Source organism: Triticum aestivum, chromosome 4A (assembly GCF_018294505.1).
Source record: "Triticum aestivum cultivar Chinese Spring chromosome 4A, IWGSC CS RefSeq v2.1, whole genome shotgun sequence".
Classification (NCBI taxonomy): domain Eukaryota; kingdom Viridiplantae; phylum Streptophyta; class Magnoliopsida; order Poales; family Poaceae; genus Triticum; species Triticum aestivum.
This window is the reverse complement of record NC_057803.1, coordinates 600049552-600067554: the sequence shown is the minus strand read 5'-3', so window position 1 is coordinate 600067554 and position 18003 is coordinate 600049552. Positions and strand designations below refer to the sequence as shown.

The 18003-nt window shown below is 45.3% G+C and overlaps 1 pseudogene; it reads left to right on the top strand.

Moving 5' to 3' along the window:
- The first annotated feature begins 469 nt into the window (after positions 1-469).
- Positions 470-17276, top strand: LOC123084002 (uncharacterized; annotated as a pseudogene).
- Positions 17277-18003: the final 727 nt, after the last annotated feature.

Genomic DNA, 18003 nt, shown 5'->3' with positions numbered 1-18003 from the left:
TGAGCTTGGTTGCGTCATCTGCACGGACTCATCGGCACTTTTGTCCGTTTTCTGTCCGCTTTCGACCCATCTCCGGCCCAAGTTTGCGCCGATTTTGGAGTGAAACGGACAACGCGTGGATAGGCGGGACGCGCGCACTTGTCCTCCCCTGGCTTGCCTGTTGGTGCCACAAAGCAAAACCCCCCGCGCCCCATTTGGCGCCATTCCCCAAAACCCTCTCCCACGTCCCTCCCGCCGCCCCCTCCCTCCCCCGTCCATGGCCGACGCCCAGCCGAATTCCGGCGGCCCGGCCGTCGACCCACCCCCAAAGGTGAAGAAGAAAGCGGCCAATGCGCCAAGGAAGCCGTGGTCGGAGTGCATGCCGGAGGAGATCGCCAAGTTGGACGCGGAATCGGCGAAGAGGAGGAACCGGAGGGCGGTCGTCAAGGTCAATGCCGCCGCGGCCAAGTTCGCAGCCTAGCGCGATGCGATGGAGGCCGCGCGGCGCAAGGCCGCGGTCGACGAGAAGAAGGACATCATCAACGAAGCGCACGCCCTCCTCATGCTTGGCATGTGCCGTCCGGCCGGTTTCCCTGCAGCGGCCGTCGGCGTGGCGAGCACAGGCTCGTCGGCCTCCCGGCCTCCACACTGCTATCCGCCGACGTCGCGGACCACGCCTATATCGCCCGGCTTTTCTCCGCCAAGGCACGACGCCCAAACCCGTTTCTCGGGGTCGCCGGACGTTGGCGTGATCGCGCCGTCCACCCCACGCCCCTCGGCCGTCATCGACCTCAACGTCACGCCTGGGTCCAGCAGTGGCGGTCGGCCGTCCTTCGAGATGCAAAGAAGGCAAGCACGTGCACCACTCACGGGCACCATGCCGTCCCCCCCCCCCCCCCGTCTTGTTTGATGGAATGCCAACACCAACGCCACCGGTCAACGACCCCTTCTACGACCAGTTCATGGAGGATGTGATCTTCGAGGGTGGGCATGACCGTGCCTACGACCCCGACGAGACCCAAAGTCAGGATGGCCGCGCCCAGTACGTTGCCGATGAAGAGGCCGACGACCGTGCTGACTACAACCATGGTGACTCGTGGCATGAAGACGATGACATCTATTGCGAAGGTGATGGTGATGAAGAAGAAAGCAATGACATGGATATTGGTGGCGAGCCATTGTTCATCGACGAGCTCACCCAAAGAGCGGAAGCACAAAAGAGGAGGAAGAGCATTCGCACGGGTTCATATACACAAGATGAGGACAAGTTGATTTGCCAATGTTGGATGGAGATTAGCCAAGATTCGAAGACCGGCGCGCAACAAAAGGGCCTTGTTTTCTAGACGAGAGTCCACAAAACATTTCATGAAAGGAAGATGTTTGAGCCCTACCAAATTACAAGCAACCGTGGCATCACCTCGATTCAAAAAAGGTGGTTATTCATCCAACAAGAGTGTAACAAGTATTGCGCCGCATTTGAGAGCGTTGAAGCATGGCCCGTGAGTGGTCTTGGCGTTGGGGACATGGTATGCTCTCCTTATCCTAGTCCTTTTCCTTGCTACGGCCATGTGATACTTCGGCCTTGTATATGTTTGCATGTTCAATTGTTGTTGATCATGTGGTGTAGGCATTTCAATCTTTGGAAGCATTCAAGGCCCGGCATAATGACAAGTCATTCACTCTTACGCATTGTTGGACGATCATCAACAATTTCCCTAACAGCCTGTTTGGTAAACACTTGGGCAAGGGAATGTGAGTTTGCACAAGGGTGTTTATGAAGGGATTAGGCATGTGAAGTAGATTTTTACCCCCATTCCCTTGTTTGGCATATGATGGGAATTGACGTGGGATAAAACTCTCCTCACGAATTAACAGGGTACCCCCTGGGAAGAAATCGGTGGGAATTGGTTTCCCCAACTCCCAGTCCCCTTCCCACTTAAACTCCCATTCCCTCTAATCAAACAGTGGATTTTTAATCTCCTTACCCCTCAACTCTCATTCCCCATCTCTAATTCCCCTGAATCAAACACGTTGTAAGTTCAAGGATCAATACCGTGAAATCCAAAGGAAGAGAGGCAAGAAGACGGCCAAGTTCGCCGGAGGTGGAGATGGCGAGGCATTGAAGAGGCCGAGGGGCAAGACCAACTCAAAGGTGGACGACATACGTGATGCCTCATCCATGGCCTTGCATGACACTTTGCATGGCATGATGTCTCAAAAGGATATGAGGGACGAGAAGAAGCGGCAAAGTAAGGACGAGCAAATGAAGCAATACCTAGAGCTTCAAAGGAAGAAACTTGAGATGGAGGAGGCGGCCAAGAGGAGGAAGGTCGACATGGAGGAGGCGTCCCGGCAAAGGCAGCTCAACATCGAGGCCGCCAATGTCTCGGCCAGGCAGAGGCAGCTCGACATCGAGGCCACCAATGGCGCAACCAAAGCAAAGGAGGTGGCCCTCGCGATCATGAGCGTGGACTTGTCCAAGATGAGAGACAAGATGAGGGCCTGGTTTGAGGTCAGGCAGAAGGAGACGCTCGACGCCGACGGCCTGAACTAGGTCGTCCGATCGGCCGTGGCCGTTCTTTTTAAATGCTGGCATGGGTGCCGCCCGCCTGCTGGGCCGCTGGTTGTGTGTCGGTGAGAAAAACATTCATTTTGGAGGCCGGCTGTGTTGCCGGTCGCTGGCTGTGTTGCCGGCGAGGACAACTATTTATTTTGGAGGCTCGCTGTGTTGCTGGCCGCTGGCTGTGTTGCCGACGATGGACGTGTAGGCCGCTAGCTCTCTTGCCGGCGTGAACTAGGGCCGCTAGCCATGAACTAGGCTTGGCATTTGAAATGTTGCTCTTTTTTAAAATGGTGGCGGACAAGATGAGGCAAACGGATGCAGCCGCGCGCTGGACGCAAGTCCACCGCATCCCAGAACACGTCCGGACACGACCCCATTATCCTACCCAAACGAACAGAATCCGGGCAAAAGGGATGTCCGTTTGAGGTCGCATGGTGGAGTTGGCCTGAGGCCCAGCCTCCGCAGCAGAAATATACGGTGCAGTGATGTATAACCAGGTCCTGACCCTGTAGTGCTTCTTTTTCTGAGTTGTTATGGATGAACTCGGGTATGTACACTGTGCGTACTCACTATGTAATGGCGATCGAAATATACAGTATATGGTAGCTAGTACTGCTCTGCTGTGCGAATATCTCCGTATACATACATATAATATATGGCAAAAAAAGTATACATACATATATATATATTAATCAAGATGGAATAGCAAGGACTGATTGGGTACACGTAGGTACTTTCCTTAGAGCATCTCCAGCTGTTCGGCCCCTCAGCACGCATAAAAATCACCCCCTGGGGGCGAGCCGGCGATGCAATCGGCGCTGGGGCGGTTTCGCACCCAGTCGTTGCCCCCAGGCGTCGAAATTGGCCCACTTTTTATCCCCATTTAGGCGAATAAAGGGCCCATATGGGCGACAATAGGCCCATATTCGGCGTGGTTCGCCGTTGTTCGGCGTTCAATTATGCACATAAATTTTTTTATCACATATTTCATCAAAAAATATCAAATATTTCAACAAAATAGTACAACAACAAATAGTTCAATATAAATTATATAGTTCAACAAATAAAAACTCATATTTCATCACAGGTCGCGCCCGGCGTCGCCCTTAAGCCTCCATAGATGCTCTATCAGATCTTGCCGCAGTTGATGATGCACCTGTGGGTCTCGGATCTCCTGACGCATACTGAGATAGGCAGTCCAGGTTGCCGGTAGCTGGTGATCAACTTCGGCTAGAGGACCCGCCTGTAGTATGGTTTAGTGTCAAACACTGGGTCTTCTTGCTCGCTCTCGATGATCATGTTGTGCAAGATGACACAGCAAGTCATAATCTCCCACATTTGATCTTTCGACCAGGTCTGAGCGGGGTACCGGACAACAGCAAATCGAGATTGGAGCACACCAAATGCCCACTCGACATCCTTTCTGCAAGCCTCCTGAACCTTCGCAAACCAGGCGTTCTTGCCTCCTGGCATAGGATTTGAGATCGTCTTCACAAATGTCGACCATCTCGGATAGATGCCATCAGCTAGATAGTACCCCTTGTTGTAGTGCCGCCCATTGATCTCGAAGTTCACCGAAGGAGAATGACCTTCAACAAGCTTGGCAAAGACAGGAGAGCACTGCAGCACGTTAATGTCATTGTGAGTTCCTGGCATACCAAAGAAGGAGTGCCAAATCCAGAGGTCCTGTGTGGCCACCGCCTCAAGCACCACACTGCAACCGTCTTTGGCGCCTTTGTACATCCCCTGCCAAGCAAATGGGCAATTCTTCCATTTCCAATGCATGCAGTCGATGCTTTCAAGCATCCTAGGAAATCCTCTTGCTGCATTCTGTGCTAGGATCCGAGCAGTGCCTTCCGCATTGGGTGTTCTCAAGTATTATGGTCCAAACACTGCCACCACTGTCCGACAGAACTTGTAGAAACACTCTATGCTGGTGGACTCGGCCATGCGCCCATAGTCATCGAGTGAATCACCGGGAGCTCCATATGCAAGCATCCTCATCGCTGTCGTGGACTTCTGGATGGAGGTGAATCCAAGAGCGCCGGTGCAATCCATCTTGCACTTGAAGTAGTTGTCGAACTCCCGGATGGAATTCACAATCCTGAGGAAGAGCTTTCAGCTCATCCGATAACGGCGCCGAAATGTTTTCTCGCCGTGAAGTGGAGCATCAGCGAAGTAGTCAGAGTAGAGCATGTAGTAGCCTTCGAAACGATGCTGGTTCTTTGCTTTCACCCGCCCAGCCGCCGAGCCACCTCGCCGCGACTTTTCATTGCTCGCCAGCAGCTGGGCGAGGGCGGCGAGCACCATGAGATGCTCTTCTTCCTGGACGTCGGCCTCGGCTTCCTCCTCCAGCAACGTGGTGAGCGCTTCCTCGTCATCCGAGTCCATCGCCGAGGCAGGCAAATCGCCGAACACCTTGCGCTCGGTGGGCGTGTACCCGCCGCTAAACCGCGCCTCCGCGGCTGGAAACGGCGGCCGGAAACGCCCAGCTGCTGTTGGAGGGGCTGCCACGGCGAAGCGCTGCTATTTTTCCGGCGGGGAATGGCTATCTAGTGGTGTAGGACGGCGGGCGACGCCGGGATATAGCTACTGGTGGCCGAGGTCGCGGGGGGTGGGAGGCGAGTCAGGAAGAAAACCTTGACTTTTCCCCTGACGGTGTGGGCCAGCCACGCTTTTCCCTTGCGTCGAAGCCCCCAACTCCTCCCCAGTGCGCCGGGTCCGGCCTGCGACCGCCAGGCGAAAAAATGGCCGAACTGGCGATTTTCGGCGTCCTGGGGGCGCGACTGGGCCGTTTTTTCGGCGCCGGCGCCGAAAAAGTGGCCTGGGGAGGCCTGTTGGGGGCGCGGCTGGAGATGCTCTTAGTGCGACAACTTCTACTACGAGGAGTTTCTGATGACTTCATCAATCTACGATGTTGTGCCAACTTCTACTATGAGGAGTTCATCTTGTGCAGTGGAGGTAAGCAAAGTTATCAAGAATGACATTGGAGATAAGAATTTCTCAGTACTTATTGATGAGTCTTGATATTGCTCAATAAAGAAGGAAATGGCGGTGATTGTGAGGTAATGCATAGCATATATATTGTGGTGTTTTAAAAAAAAATTGTACTACTACTGTTTACTAATCTGATTTCTTGATGCATGTACGTAGATTGGCAAATATGCACGGCAACCCCCTCCATTGACACGGCAAATATGCATAAGCATTTTTCGGGCGCAGATAAGTGAAATCCGTTTTTTGAAATAAGTGAAAGCCGTTTTTTGAAATGAGTGAAATCTGTTTTTTTAATACTGATTTCACTCAATTGAAATAAAAATAATTGCACTCATTTCAAAACCTTAGTTCACTCTTTTCAATAAGCATTTCTCACTCATCTAAATATTGATTTCACTTGATACACAAAATAGATTTCACCCATTACGAAAATATATTTCACTAATTCAAAAAAGGCATTTCTATGAAAACAAAAAATAATAATTTACTCATTTTGAAAACTGATTTCACTCGTTTAAAAAAGAACGGATTGAAACAAAAAAATCAAACTAGTTGAAATATATCTAAAAAATGGTCTTGTTCGAAATATTTTTATGCAAAGACTTTAAATATATAAAAAGCTTTGAAACCGGTGCCACATCTGCATGCTCATTCCCTCTTCTCTCCCAAACAAACCCATCATTTTGATTATTCCACCTTAAATGTAACGTTCTGGCTTAATTGAAATGATAGAGTACTCATATCAACAAGGAATTTCTTCTTTTCTAGGCCTATTCGCAATGAACCTCAAAGTTAAGCGCGCTTGGCTTATAGCAATTTGAGAATGAGTGACCGGCGAGAAAATTGATCAAAGGTGTGCACGAATGAGGACAAAGTGCGCAGGAAAGAAATATCAACATTCACAATTCAAAATCCGTATAATTTTATCATAAAATTAAGTTTTATATTGTATAACTCTAGTATTGTAGATATTGATATCTTTAAATATAAATTTGGCCAAACTTTATGAAATTCGACTGTAGACAAACATTATACGTGGACTAAAATGAAAAGAAGGACAAATCTTATACGTGGATCAGGACCTTTGTATTAGTGGTACAAGGATCGAAAAGCTAACTGTAGTATGTACGTGTGAAAAAAAGAAAAGAAATACTCCCACTGTCCCTTAATATATATATAAGATGATTTTGCTTCAACTTGAACTGCAAAAAGCTTTATATTGAAGGAGAGAGGTAGTATAAGCGTTGCTTAGCCGAGGGGGTAGCGGCCGCGTGCAAGGCGACAGATTCGTTAAATAAGCAATGACAAACGGGGTGATACTGTACGTGAAACGGTGCAGTGCAATCAACTCGGACACAGCTCACATCCGATATGATCAGACAAACGGAGGGAGGCCCACCCAAGACCCAACCCAACGCAGGTCCCTCTCGAGCTCGGCCAGAGGCATGCAGCTCTCGCCAACCCGCATGAAACAGTAGTACGTGGGTGGCACTGCACGTAGCTGCGGAAATGGAAGCCCGGCATGCACTGCCTCGCACTGTACCCACAGCATACGATCGTCTACCTCACTGATCATCTCCATCCATGTGCACATGCATGCATGCGTGTGTGACTAACCAAATTAATTAATTAAACCGAGTGCTAATATATACTCTCTATGTAAAAAAAAAATATAAGAGCGTTTAGATGGTTACTTATCATGCATGCAGCATACGGATACAGTTGATGTCTGGCTCGATCGACGATCAAGGTCGACACGTCTCCCTCGGTCCCTCCCGCTCTGCGTTTCTCCACGTCGGATCCTGCCATCCTGTTTGCGACAATCGCTGCCCTTCCGACTCGGGGTTGGCCGGGCCCCTTGACGGACGTACGTAACGTAAGCACATGATTCCAGTAGCGCATACCGGCCATTCCAACGATCGATATAAATATATACGGCATCGGGCAGTCCAGGAGGGGCATGAGATCGAGCTGCACGCCGGCCATTCCACACACACACACACACACTTCAGCTACGCCGGAGCTGAGATCGAGCGCCAAGGTTTCACATATGGCAGCAGTGTCAGGGCACCACGTCGACCAGTCCACGGCCACCTTGCTATTAGCCGAAAAGGAAAGGCTCGTGAGCTCCATCGCGGGACTATTTCCCGCCGGCGGTAGTGTCGATGCTGCCACCATCGCCGCCGTTCCAGACTTCCTCATCCGTTTCCGTGGCGATGCAGGAATAATCCCCTGGGTTCGCATCTACGATGCATTCCCGGCTTGGCAGCAAGATTGTAAGTAATTCAGTCCACTCTTCCAGACGGACGGAACGCGTGCATGCATGATGATTTGCGCCATCTCACACTCCCTTATCTCATCTCACTCACATCTTGGCCGGCCATGCACGTACGTACGCATGCATGCATGCAGCCGGGCTTCTGAACCAGGAAGACTGGGATCGAGACGCCGTCTTAGACAAAACTAGTGATCTTCACACTCATCAGCCCAAAGAGCTCGCGGCCATAGGCCTGTTTGCAAAAAAGATATGCTCAAATTTCATTTTTTCCGAATTTTGGTTAAATCTGGTCAAACTATGGTCAAACTACTTCTTCAAGAAGTATTAGTGTTACTACATAATTATTCAAGAATATTAGTGTTACTACATAATTATTCAAGAATATTAGTGTTACTAAATAATTATTTCAATTTTTTGAATTTTGGTCAAATTTGGTCAAACTGTGGTCAAACTACTTATTCAAGAAATATTAGTGTTACTAAATAATTACTATTTTTTATAATAATAGTTTCAAACTCAAACAGTGAAACGAGTGACTTTATGCTCAAGCTAAACTCCTGATGGTTAATAGGATTGACATCTTACTATTGTCAGAAAAAACAACAAGTGCAGACTTGGAAACGAGGGGGAATAGAAACCGGAAGTTAAACGTGCTCAGGCTGGAGTAGTGAGAGGGTGGGTGACCGGCTGGGAAGTTAGATGATTTGGAATGATGAGGGGTGATTAGAGATTAGAGGTTAAATTGAGCAGTGATGAGGGGTGATTAGAGATTAAATTGTAAAATAATTCAGAAATTTAAAAATTGGGGAAAAAATCCTCTTGAACCGGGACAAATGGCTCTTTTTCTACTAGTGTTTGGTGCAACTAAAAGGGAAGATAATGTTGCACCCCATATGTGCATTCAAGGAAAAGCAAAGAAAAAGGCACTGACACACATGCCGACGTCTGTTTTTCAAAAAACAAACACGTAAGAAAATTTATCATCTATGGCTGCATGCATCGTCCTGATGCTGAGGCCAGGGGATATACTTATTTTCGAAAAAAGTGAAATATTATCATCTAAATACATAGGGATATAATAATTTCGGCATTTTTTTTGAATATCAAAGTTATGTGAAGAAAAATTTGTTCTCGATAACCACATGCATAATTAGAATTTTGTTGTGCTAAATTTTAATATCTTTAGGCTATGTTAGTACATGGATTTCTTGGTTGTTTTATAAAGGTCTTTCTTCCTCGGTCACCAACTTCTCATTCAGATGAGGTGAGTTTTTGTAGGTGTTTACAACGTGAGCCAAAAAGAAGGAAACAAACATAAAAGTTTGAATATTTCTTTAACCTGCATTGGTGCTTCTATTTCTATGGATATTTGTCTCGCAATATATTTTACCCTCAATTCTTTAGATATGCTTGGAACAAAAACTTCACAAACTAAACATTTTTTATAAAATATTTAGGTACAGAATTTGCAAATTTGTCCAACTTCAGTAATGACCTATGCAAACCTTTTTATAGATTCTTTCAAAATCACAATAAACTGCATTGCACGGAGTAATATATCAATCCGCTATTTCTCGGGAATTGAGTAATTATTATTTTTAAGTCAACGAACAACATGAAATATAATTTAAAAAAACATTTTTGGACTATAGAATGCAACATCCTTTTGAACAGGCCGGTGAATGTTCATGCTCCAGAAATTCTAATAATTTTAAATTCATTTCGATTTGATAATGCTAATTAATACTAAACTTGAAGTCAAAATAAATATTCTATCTTCCATCAACTTTGTATCTTTTTATTTTTCAATCAGTTATGTTTATCTTCAATAATTATTCTAATTTGGACAGGCCGGTGAACGCACGGGCATATTTTCTAGCCACTACTATTAAATGGAAGTTGGTGATTGTACGTTGGTACGTAAAACTCCCCCTCCCACCTCCCCTCACATAGAAAAAAAACACATCCCATGGTCACGCACAAAAAAAAACATCTCCTTGAAAAAAAAACATAAACACTGCGTTTGTATGTCTGTGTAGGAGGCCTTCTTTGGATGTCAAACTATGAAACTGCATATTGCTTTGTTCTTTATGCATTGGGGATGATGAGAGCAAGAGTGAGATGACTGGCGTGAAGCTGGAATGATTTCACTATGTGCCTTTTCTAAGTCAGTAAAGGCACGGAAGAGGTGCACTGCATGGCAGTAATTCTGCAAGATCCCAACACGACGGGCGTTACATGCGAGTGCGAATTGAGGAGCTTTTACAGATGATGTCGCTGAAAATCCAGGGCACGATCTCTTTATTGACAAGAGGTGCCAATAACAATGGCCTCGTGTTGCGCTAACATGGCATAATATTTACTGGATGGGGCCCTTCGGCTGTGCAGTACGTGGGGGCGTTTCGTTCACTCAAAGTTGTCAAAAGGTGACCAAACCGGCGCCCCCATCCCAGCATGGGAAGACTTCGCTGTTAAGTTAACCAGGCATTGGAAGGGTCTTCGGATCTCACAAAGGGAGGAATACGTCTGGGGAAAGATTAGTTGGGGCTCCTTAGATGTCCGAGGTATACTATTCCAACAAAATTCTAGTCACTTTGGAGATAGGCACATTGAAAAATCGTTGAGCCAGTTTTCAATGCCGAAGACTTAGGATGATGAACAACTTGAAGAGGCCGAGCAGTGTCCTCGGCTTGAAAACCGGTTCGGAGCTACTGATGGTGTCCTGGATAGGGTGTGCTAAGCACGTCGGCTCCCAGATATGGGCTGGGCCGAGGACCCCCAAACCACCAACCAGTGGGTTGCATCCGTCAAGCATCGTGAAGTAATCTAGATGGAATCTTCCATAGATTTTTCGCACACTCCAAGACACAAATGTGATCCTCGGCCTGTTTGTTCCCAAATGTAACCGACCTAGGTGTAAACCTAAGTACCCCAGGTGTCTCTACAACCGAGGGGGTTTAGACCGTAGAGGTAGATTCATTCACACATACAATCTCGAGTTAGATCAACCTGTACTCTGAAACCATCCACAATACAATACAACCGTAGAGGTGAAGAACGTTCATGCTCGAGAAATTCTAATTATTTTAAATTTGTCTCAATTTGATAACGTTAGTTAATACTAAACTAGCCGTCAAAAGAAATGTGTCATCTTACTGAATGTTAATCAACTGTGTATCTTTTTATTTTTCAATCAATTTTGTTTTTTCTTTAATAATTATATGAATTTGGACAGGCCGATGAACGCACGGGCATATTTTTTAGTCTCAACTATTAAGGGGGAGTTGGTGATTGTACGTTGGTAGGTACAACTGCCCCTCACACCTTCCTTGATGAAAATTTGGACCAAATTTTAAATCCAAACAATTTCGGATAATCAGCCAGCTAAGGTGTTCCCGTGAGGCCTTGACCATTGAACATGCATGTCCACCCTTGACGCCCTAGTGAAAGAATAACTCTGCAGATCAATAAGCTTTTCAGAACGAACGAAAAAACCTTATGAAACTCATTAAAAAATCTTTTGTTACAAACAAGGGCATGCTTTCCCTGAGATGGAACACGATGCCAAGCAGTGCCAAGAACAGTACATAAATCGCAACGCCTGATCGCCACAAGATCCAAAAGGCTTCGCGCGAAGGGCCCGTCTACAAAATACTCCCTCCGTTCCTAAATATTTGTCTTTTTAGAGATTTCAAATGGTTACCACATACGGATGTATATAGACATATTTTAGAGTGTAGATTCACTCATTTTGCTCCGTATGTAGTCATTTGTTAAAATATCTAGAAAGACAAATATTTAGGAACGGAGGGAGTAGTACTAGTACATACAAACCCACGGCGACGAAGACTCCCAAGCTGGAACCGTTTCCATTTCCATTCCCACCACCGCCCGCCTCCCGTCAACGCGAGGGCGAGAGAGTGCAGCAGCCTCCGGCTTTGGCAGCGCGTCATCCACACCGACGTCGAGCCGGCGCCGCGGGATGCCGAAGCTCGCCCTCGCCGCCATCCTGGCGCTCGTGGGCCTCCACTTCCTGCCGGCCACCCACTTCCGCCACCCAGCCGACCGCGACCACGGCCGCACGGCCCGCACCTGGGTCCCCGAGGTACTACATGCCGCCAGCTCGTTTCGCCATGCCCGTCTGGCACCCGGCTCTCTGGAGCTCCCTGTTATCTGTATTCTCTGTATATTTCTCGCATGCATATGATATTACTATAGCTGGAATTGTTTACCCGCGGCAGGAACTGTCCCACGAGGTTACGAGTGTAGATGTCTTCTCCTGGATAAGCTGTCTGGATCTTCGTACTCTTGCTGTGCTCACAAACTCCACCCTGTCCAGCTCAAGGTGCAGCTTCTACGTTTCGCGTGTATTTCAGCAATTTTGTTACAAGGAAATTGGCACAATAACATTATTCAACATTAACTACCAGAATCTTCTGCAACTGATATACAAGAATTTTGTTCTGCATGAAAAAACTTCATGATTGCTTGCATGTAATATCAAGTAACAAACCCCTTGCTGTATAAAAGATATAACCCCTTTATTTGGTATTGGATAGTTTCACCTATATAGTCTAGTGATATACGTAGAACTTATGCCAGAATTATGTCTTGTCTTCCAAGTACTTCTTGAGTGGTGTCTTATATGGCCATCGTGTTTCCTTTTCCTTCTTTGGCAGCCATCCGCATGATGTATCCTTCAATTTCTTGATACCTGAAGGAGGCAATGATCAATTGCCCTACTACAAGCTAAAATCAGTACTACCAGCTGATTCAAGTATTACTATTACTAGGTGAGCACACAGATTAAAAATGCTCATTTATTGCTGGAATTCTTGCATCCTCATACTTATTACCTCTTCAGCCAAAAGCAAATCACGGACAAGCTAAATGTTACCACTCCAGAAGGAAACTTTCTTTGGGTAGTCCGCAATGAATTGTCACCAATCATTATCACAACAACTCAACTCTCGCGAAAGAGATATGTTTATATCTCAGCAGACTCGATCATAAAGGTACTATATGCATATGTCTTATGTATTTATTCAAACCTGTTATGGAACTTCCCAAGAAAGAACCATTTATCCCATTAAGACCTTTTCTGCCAGAGTATAGGTTCTATTCTGTTGCTGGTTCGCTCTCTCAATCATCTAAGCTGTCATAGTGAGTAGTAACTGATAATAGTTTAGATAGAATACCCCAATCGCACATCAAAAATTTATTGGGAGAAGTTTGTATGGACCATTTGCATTAGTACTGTTAAATGATTGAAAATTTTCCAGTCTTTAATTTGCATGAAACAGATTGACCCATGTTTTTGAAGATATCAGATCAATCAACAGAATAGACCTGCTTATTGTAAGTGACTCATTTTCTTTGCTGGCTATTACACTACCAAAAACTGAAATTTTCCTGTGAGCCGAAAACCGACAGGGAAATATGGGAAACCGACAGGAATATCTTTTCCTGTCGGCCAACCGTCAGGAATGGCCGCCAGCCATAGCTTGACAGGGAAAATAAGCTATGCCTGTCGGTTGGCCGACAGGAACTTTATCCCTGTCGGTTTTACTAGTTTCTCTGGCGGTTTTGGCCCTACAAGGCGCTGTATAGGCATCAGGTTTGGCCAACCATGGAAGTGGTATATCCCTGTCACACAGCCGCCAGGAAAATAAGATACAAACAAACAAAAAAAATCCATATTGATAGTTTTACACATCTATTCCATTACTCAGAATACTCAGAACATAGAAGCATCGATTTCAATAGTTTACATCAACCATAATTCACATATACAATTCCATAGAATTTACATGAATCAAAGGCTAACAAAAACAGAGGTCCAACATGAGACCTCATTTTCTATAATGCCTTGCTGCAGCTTAAGTTGCAAGCTGCTCTTCAAGGTTACCCTGCAGTGGCATAATTGAACTTGTGAAAATGAGCAAGTGTCAACAGTTTGCTACAAAAAGGTAACAAGAAACAGGAAAACATATATAAGATATGATCAACATAATCTATTTGGAATCTCAGCTTCTCACATTAACATTGGCATATATACCAAACTTGTTTTTGTCACAGCAGGGTTACCAAATTTAACAGCTATATAGCCAAATAATGGAGTGATTTGTTCTACCATCATGTCTCAGATTTGATGCAAACCATACAGCTGACTAAATCCATTCAAATGACAACCTGAGCAGAAGCTTCTGTGTCAGTTTGACAGAACTATCAGCTAACAGCCGGAGTAGATAATTTATTTGAGACTTCTTGCAAGTCAACTTCAGAACACAATACCAATGTGAATATAATTAAGTGCAACTCCTCAAGGATGCATAACCACAAAGCTATATAATAAGAAAATAATAGGGAGTTAAGTCTATCCATTCAGATTTGCAAGAATACTCGACAGATCCTTGATCATCTCCATAATAGTAGAAACCAAAGCATTATGCAATAATTTGATAATGTAATAGTAGGGAAAGTTACCTCTTCATTCAGAACAATATGGTAGAATTTCTTGCCTTGATTGAATCTCCTTGTTGTACTGATAATGCTCGTTGTACTTGCCATGCAGCTGGTCAATGCTTCCTAAATCCTAATATAATAAAAGAGCATCAAACCAATAGCTATGGATAAACAGAACTAGAGAACACATTTTTACAACACTTACAAATTGAGACAATAAAAAATCAAAATGGAATAGAAATAAGTTGTGTTCATACTAAACAAACATAGAAATTACTGGTTAAATGCAGATCTCATGATCTTTGGCACAATGGACATAGCATGGTATGATTTAATATACATGAGACAACTTGATCAGCAATTATTAATGATAAAACCTTGATTAGAGACCAGGGTGAAAACAAAAGTAAAAATATATACCTTGAATAGAGCAAAGGCTCTTGCATCTCACGTGGATCCCGGATCTTGAATTTTGCTCCTAATCATGAGCTGCAAACTAGAAAAATCAGTCCTCAAATAAGCGCTGGCCAATATTTAATTTCTAGGTTCAAGTACATACAACAACAAAATATGGAAGGGAATATTACCACTTCATTTGGAGGAATATTATACAATTTCTTGACGCCAAGTGATAACCTCAACCTCATCTTTAACCTCTCTATTGCACTGATGATGTGAATTGTACTTGCAACGCAACTGCTACTGGATAGAGAGCAAACTGTAAGAGAATAAAATCATAAGGAAATAGAATGGCACGTAACATTTGGACTGAACAAACATTACTTTCATGACGCGTTCCCTGCATTATTTTCATTTTCAGTGCATTATTCTGGACAGAGCGAACCAAAGCAACGCGCTTCAGGAAAGAGTTCCCTGCATTATATTCATTTTCAGTTCAAGGTAGCAATATGGTCACCGGTTAAAGCTTGAAAAAAAAATGATATTTCCAACTGACACACCAGACGAAGCATCTAAATGATCTCAACATAGTTAAAGGCCATATTATAAACACATGTATATACCCTGTACAAGCCACTCAAAAACAGAGGAACCATGTTCATGTATGAAAATTCCAGGAAGTAAAAATGACCAATGTGCACCTCCATGTATATCTACATCACAAAATATGGGTTGTTATATACAACCAAAAAACAGCAATCAATCTTGGAGAATAATAAAAATTCAACAGATCATCATAAGGAAAATCATGCCCCTAAGAATTTATTGGTCATGTAACCTGGAAATGAAAGCAAAAGATCTCATACAACCTTTCTAAAATCAATTGGCTCTAGTACCAGTACAATATCTTGCAGCATACGGTTGCATAGGAGAGGCGTTCAACTACTTTGGCCTATTAAAAATGAATGTCCGTATAGACCCATTTGCTTCCGCTAGTACCCAACAAATTAGGGAGAAGAAAATGCTTATTATTTTATTGTGAATCCAAACGGAGGTGCTTACAGATGAAATTTATCAGAAGGATACAGATCCGAAAGAAGAGAATATACATCGATTATTATAAGTGAAAAAACACCATAGTAGAGGTAGCGCCTAGATCTGGAAGGGACGCTACCTGGATGGAACGGGGTGGTACTCAAAGAAGGATGCTACGGCGGTCGAGTCACGGCAGTGGCAGCGACGTTGACGGAGACCCTCCCCGCGGAGGCAGTAGGGAGGTTGACGGCGATATTCCGGAAGGGGTCGTTCCATGGTCGACGACCCTACAAACATGGCAGAGGGGACATGCGAGAGATTGGAGGAGGGGGAGCCGGCGGCGAGGGATTCAGCGCGCAGCCCGACGCGGCGGCGGTGGCGGCGGCTAGGGATTTGGGGCGCATCTGGGCGGCGGCGAAGGATTTGGGACGGAACAGGGACTGGGAAGATAAGGGTGGGTAATGATTTGGGATTTTTTTTTCCGCCAGGGCTTTATATCAGTCGGTGAGCGGCGGGCCAGAATTCGGCTAAGCGGCGGGACGGGCTTTCACTTTGGCACGTGCAGCTGAAATTCCAATAGCGCCAAATATGGGCCTCTTTTTCCTGTGAGTTACACACGTAAGGGATACAGGTTAGTTCTGTGGGCTGAGCACGGGCCGACACCAATATTATTAATTCTGTGAGTCTTCGGTTAGCCCACAGGAATATACCTCATTTTCCTGTGCGCTACTGCGGGCCCGACAGGAAAAAATGATGACTCACAGAAATATTTCAGTTTCTGGTAGTGTTAATAGGATCATATTTCCAGGGTTATAAGGCATAGGTCCATGGAACATTTTGAGCATGCAAATCCAATTCTGCAACACAAAGCATAATCTATCACGTCCAAGCATACACAAAGCAAGCATTTTCTTAGTATCTTCGCATTACCTTATGTGTAACATCACTCTCCTACCCAGGGAAAGATTGAAGACCTTGTTCGCATTGATTTAGGCAATTATGCCATCGGTGCTGCTGAAGATTGTAGCGAGCGCCTTGGTGATTACATCAGTATGGATGTTCTGAATGTTGTTCAAAGAATGGCTCCAAAAGGTTTGGTATATAGTGAACCTTATGACAAGAATGCGTGCTTACTTGACTTTGATGTGCTTCTGGTGGAGCCACGTAATCTAAAGAGGAATCTGATTCCATCTATCGCATTCTGGTCTAAGGTTGTCGACGTAGCTAATCAAAGGTCAGTGACCCAAAATGCGTCGGGCAAAAATATCCATCATCCGCATAAATTAGAAAATCATATTCAACTAGGTATATTATAACACCATTTCCGATACATCCATTTTCAGGGATAGAATCAGGTTGGCAATGACTTTAGCCTTCTATGACAATTATCTAAAGCTCCCACCAAATTGGAAGCGTGAAAATGCTAACACAGACATTGTCTACTACGACGGACCCAAGAATGTTTGCTCTGAAGATGACGGTCAGCATCAAGAAAAAGGCTCCGGCAAGACCTGGCAGCAATACCTTGGTCAGAAGTCCGAAGCCATACTAAGCACCTGAAAGATGTCACTTCCTTCTATGTTCTCCATTGTGTGTGTGTGTGTGTGTGTGTGTGTGTGTGTGTGTGGAAGCCAAAAGCATGTCCTCTTTGTAGAAGAATATTTTAAAAGCATAAGCTTGCTTTGATCTACACTTTTTTCCATCTCGAAATGTTGAATCAAATGTGCATTCCGCTCAGGCAATATTGCATGAGCCAGATCATACACTCCACCCTTTTCCTATCGCAACAATGTTAGTTGTCCTCCACAAGCCAAAAAACTTTCACCCGTAGTAGAAGGTTCGGTCCAAGTTTCCATGGACGGAGCGAGGAATGAAAGAGGGGTGGGGGGATACAATTACTAAATCTTCGAGGGCCAACTAGAAATACAACTCAGCGGAGCTCACCACGACTCCTCTCCTTCGTATACCATCGCTGGTACAGATGACCTAGCAAGTTGGCATGTTTATTTCATTCCAGGCACAGTAAGGCACACTACGATTTATTATGGCCGAGAGCTCATGGGCATATGAGCTAGCTGCACGAAATATGAATGCATGCGCTTTCGATCTCCTTCTCCACCAGCCGCCACCTCTTCCTCCTCCATGAAACAAGCTAGGGTTTCTGCCTCCCGCCGGCGTCGCCACAGGTCCGTCTCCTCTCTAGTGGCCCTAGGGCCATGGGGGCGCCGTGGATCTCAGCAGGACCGGCGGGAGGGCACTGTTTTTAGTCGTTTCTTTTAATTTTGCT